At 48.9% G+C, this 4,929-nt stretch overlaps 1 pseudogene; it reads right to left on the bottom strand.

Moving 5' to 3' along the window:
* Positions 1–1,919: 1,919 nt before the first annotated feature.
* LOC118626204 lies at positions 1,920–3,451 on the bottom strand (annotated as a pseudogene).
* Between the last annotated feature and the right edge of the window lie 1,478 nt (positions 3,452–4,929).

The raw sequence follows: 4,929 nt of genomic DNA, 5'->3' as shown, positions 1-4,929 counted from the left end.
TGTCACTGGAAGCCATGCAGGCACTACAAGAGGTGAGGACTTTGAGAGACTTGTTTTATCCATGAAAAAACTTGAGCTGACATTTGAAAAGTTAAGTGGCCTTACTACAGATGGAGCTCCAGCTATGCTTGGCTTACAAAAAGGGTTCATTGCATTTGTCAAGAAAGAACTGAATTGTCTCAATCTTGATCCAAGTGATTTAATTATATGCCACTGCACCATACACCAAGAAAGTCTCTGGGTACAGTTTTTGGGCTCAACAATGTGACATCAACAGTAGTGTCGTGCATACATTTTGTCAAAAGCAGAGGATTTAACAGCTGCCCGTTTAAGGAGTTACTGAATGATCTTGACTCTGAGTACAGTGACCATGTTTATCACTGTACAGTACGGTGGCTGGGTCTCGGGAACATGCTCATGAGATTTTACAAACTGAGGGATGAAGTCAACCCATTCATGGAGATGAAGGGAAAACCTTTCAGGGACCTCAGTGATAGCAAGTGGCTGTGTGATTCAGTGCTCATGGGGGACATTACCACGTCCCTCTCAGAGCTGAACGTCAAGCTGCAGGGCCCCAACCAGCTTCTCAGCTCCCTGCTTTCAAACGTGAAATCACGTGAAGCTAAATGAAGGCGGTGGAAAGTGCTTCAAAAGGAATATCACGGTGCATTTCCCCACTCTGGAAGGACAAAAGCCTTCTAGGACACTTGAATATGCTGGTGAATGTGCAAAACTAATTGAGGCATTGAATGAAAGATTTGAGGCTGTGAAAAGTAAACAAATGAGACTGAACATCTTTGCTACGCTGTTCAATGTGGAACCAGCCCTTATGCCTGATAACCTACAACAGGAAATCATTCAGCTGCAAAGCGGTGATGAGCTGAAAGCTACGTACAACCACCTCCCACTGCTTGAGTTCTTTAAATGTTACTTAAGCATTGATGAATTTCCCACTTTGAGGAGACATGCATTGAAATAGCATCCGTGTTCGGAACAAATTACTGCTGTGAGCAGTTCTTTTCAAAACTTACCATCACAAACAATCGACTGTGCTCCAGACTGAACGACGTAAACCTGGAAAAGCAGTTGTGAGTAGCAACATCATCCACACCAGCTAACATCACAGCCTCGCCACAGAGAAGCAGTTCCAGCCATCACATTAGAGGTCAGTTAGTTAAATGTCTGACCAAATAGAGCAGGCTAATTTTTTTAAATCCTCGCCTAAGGATATTTTTCCATTTATTTTCAGACAGAGTGGGAGAAAGAGATAGAAAGAGAAACATTGATGTGAGAGATACACATCGACTGGTTGCCTCCCTCACGACCCTGACCAGGGCCAGGGACCAAACTGCAACCGAGGTACATGCCCTTGACTGGAATCGAACCTGCGACTCTTTGGTCTGCGGGGTGACACTCTAATCGCTGAGCCAAACTGGCCAGAGCAGCAGGCTAATTTTTAAGCTGATAATTTTGTATCGCCCATGAATTATATTATGAATATACAAATGTTCCTTGGCAGAAAAAGGTTCCCCACTCCTGCTCTACATTAAAAACAGTGCAATAAAAGCAACTTTTTTAAATAATTCTTTTTCCCTTTACTGATTTCAGAGAGAGAGGAAGTGAGAGGGAGAGAGAGAGAGAAACATTGATGAGAGAGAACATCGATTGGCCGCCCCCTGCATGCCCCCCACTGGGGATTTGGCCCACAACCTGGGCATGTGCCCTGACCGGGAATCGAACCAGTGACCCCTTGGTGCATGGATCGATGCGCAACCACTGAGCCACACCAGCCGAACTAAAGGCAACTTTTAATGTAAACAGACCAGACGCTGTGATGTCAGTGGCCCGGCGGCACTGCATACAGGGAAAATAACGCCTGGACTGGGGAGAGGAGAAAAGGGAGGCACAGGAGGCAGATTTCAGACAGACAATGACACGAAACTGTCGTATTGCTGGATGTCTTGTCTGAGGATATCAGAGCATGGGCCAAGGACATGTTCAGATCTAGGTCGGTCCAGCTTAATGCATTTCAAAGGGCCAGGAGCAACCACGGAGGCAGCATGGTGATTCCTCAGTGGTGGTATTTCACCGAAACATCAGAAGACCCCAATCTGCCCACTTCAACAAACTCTTCATTTTCTGACCCATGTTGTAGTTCAGCAGCTGACCCCACTGTAACAGTGAAGCCATCCCCCGTCTCTGCCTGCACTACAACCTTCTGCCCATCTTCAAACTGGACCGGTCCCATTGCGTCGGCTACTGTCAGACACTCCCACGTGGCAGAGATTCTAGAATAGACACTTCACAAAGGAGGTCCCCACGCATCTTCCGCTTTCTCAGAGCGCTTCCCATGAGGAGTCTTCTGTAGCTGTGCTGGTCAGTACGCCACCATTTCACATTGCCTTGGCTTTGACAGTGTGTTCTAGGTGCTCCAGAAATCAAAGCAAGTTCTCCAAAGCTGTCTCCTTCCCCAACACCATTGCCCATTCATTTCTGACATAGACATCCATCTCTCTTTGATCAATCACACAGAAGCTATCCCCTTCATGACCTTGCTGCGTAAGTCTCTCCAGCAATAGAGGAAACTGGAGTCCTGGCATCGAAAATATCACTTCTCTCCTCTGGCCTTTAACCACTGGGGTAGATAGAGGAGAAGAGATTTCTTTTTTTGTTTTGTTTTTTTTTCTTTTAGTCCTCACCCGAGGACATTTTTTTGATATTTTGTTCAGATAGAGTGGGAGGGGGAGAGAGAGAGAAACATCGACGTGAAAGGGACACATCGAGTGGCTGCCACCCGCACGACCCAACCAGGGCCGGGGACAAACCCGCAACCGAGGTACATGCCCTTAGCGGGAACTGAACCCGGGTCTCTCCGGACCGCAGGCCAACACTCCAACCGCTGAGCCAAACTGGCCAGGGCGAGAAGAGATTTCTTTCTCCCTCCAATCTCCAGGAGAGTTTGCTCTCTGCACATTCTAAATCTGTTCTGCCTCCTCCTGCTGCAGCCCCTCAAAGTATTTATTCCCCGAGGAGCGCCCGGAGCGGCCCACCGCACCATAGACCCCTCTACGGTGCTGCGTGGCCGTGCTGCGTCTCGTGGTAGAGCTGACGCCCCACGGCGGCGCCCTCGCTCCTGGCTGACGGCAGTGCTGGGTGCCTCCGGTCCCCTTTATCCTGCCTCTGCTTTTCAGTCAGGCTCCTCTTGGGAGCTCCCTTCTCCTCTCCGCTCGACTCGTCATCTATTTGTTAAACAAATTCTTTTAAGAGATGTAATTCTAACTTGACCTGTAGGCCTTCGAAGGGAATTTTCTAAATTATTGATCTGCAACACTTTTTAAAATCATGGAATTGTAAAGAGATTTCATGACTATCTGTTCCAATTCCCTCGATCCACAGAGGAGAATCGATCCACAGAGGAGAAACGTTCCCCATAGGAAAGTGGTTTACCCATTCCCCCAGGAAAGAGAGGGATCTCGGGCTAGGGGCTCCCCAGCCCCTCAAGCAAGCCTTGACAATGTCTAAATGCTGGGGCAGCAGGAGGCACGCTCCCAACATTACTGCCAATATCGGGCATTCAATGAAACACCAGGTGAGGCGAAACCAAGCACCGAGGTGGGATCATGCCACCTGGGCTGCAGTGCTGTTTTATGCCTGGTGCGGGAAAGGATCATAATGGTGCTTCACTGTGGGAGTTTGTCAGCTTCCCCAGTAAGCTGAAGTCTTGTTTAAACTCAGGACCATCTCTTAAAATCAATTTATCTTAAAAACTGCCCGTCTGTATCTAGGAAGAGATGGGAGAATGTGCAAATATAAGCCTTGGTTTCAAAGTCTCCCGTTCTCATATATTGTGTCTGAGCTCATCAGGGTCTAAGTGAAGTCTGCAGCATTGGGATATATATATATTTTTATAATAGTTCTCCTTTATTTATTTATTTTATTTTATTTTTTTGTATGTGCCCCTAGCGAGAACTGAACCCAGGACTCTCTGGTCCGCAGGCCAACGCTCCAACCGCTGAGCCAAACCGGCCAGGGCTATCTATTTTATTGTAGATGGTCCCTTATTTCAGATTTGGCTGATTTAATCCTCCTGGCACCATTTATTCCGTTCCAGGTGCTGTGTGTTTCCTGTAAACTGTTGGTTATATCTAGAAGTCACATAGATTCAGGTTCAATGTTATTTGGAGGGGCTGGGTAGACAGGATACGTCATAGGTGGGTCTGTGTACTTCTTTTCCCATCACAACAGGAGCCCTAAGGGTCTGGCTGTTCCACTAAAGACCGAGCAATAGGTTCAGGTATTACCCGCCTGACCCATCCCCTACCCTGCTCCCCAGAGCTCACCCCAACATCCTCACAACAGCTGTATAATCTCCATAGTAGTTCGGCGTTTGCCTACTTAATGGAAGCAGGTTCTGAGAACCTGAAGCATCCCATCAACTCCGGGACTTGAACCTAATATCAAACAGAACCCTTCCCACCTTTCCAATTCCCGAAGCGCTCCAACACGGCCCTTCAGAACTCATGGTCCGAACAAGCAACAAGCCTGGTATGCTCGACGTCCCCTCTGAGGGCTCCCTTTTCCTTCCTCCCCTTAAACCCTGGCTCTCCTGAGGGTGCCATTTCCCGGCCCCCTCCTCTCGTGTCATCAGACCTCACTCACTTGCCCGGTGACTGTCGCGGGCACTGCTGCCGCCCCTCCTGCTGCCCACTGCCCACTCCCTGAAGACGCGGGCATGTCTCACCGACGCTGTCAAACGGGCCTGTTCTAATGCAGCTGGTCCTCTGCAACTCTGGCCGCGGGTCCCTAACCTTCCAGCCTCCGAGGCTGCCTGCTGCCCTCGTGCAGCCGCCACACCAGGGCTGTGCCCTAGGCAGTAGCAACACGGACAACCCTCTGAGGGACAGCTTTAAACGCCCCACTCTCGGACCT

The sequence above is a fragment of the Molossus molossus genome, unplaced genomic scaffold (assembly GCF_014108415.1).
Source record: "Molossus molossus isolate mMolMol1 unplaced genomic scaffold, mMolMol1.p scaffold_m16_p_12, whole genome shotgun sequence".
Lineage (NCBI taxonomy): Eukaryota > Metazoa > Chordata > Mammalia > Chiroptera > Molossidae > Molossus > Molossus molossus.
The sequence above is the reverse complement of the archived record's forward strand: the minus strand, read 5'-3'. Positions and strand labels throughout refer to the sequence as shown.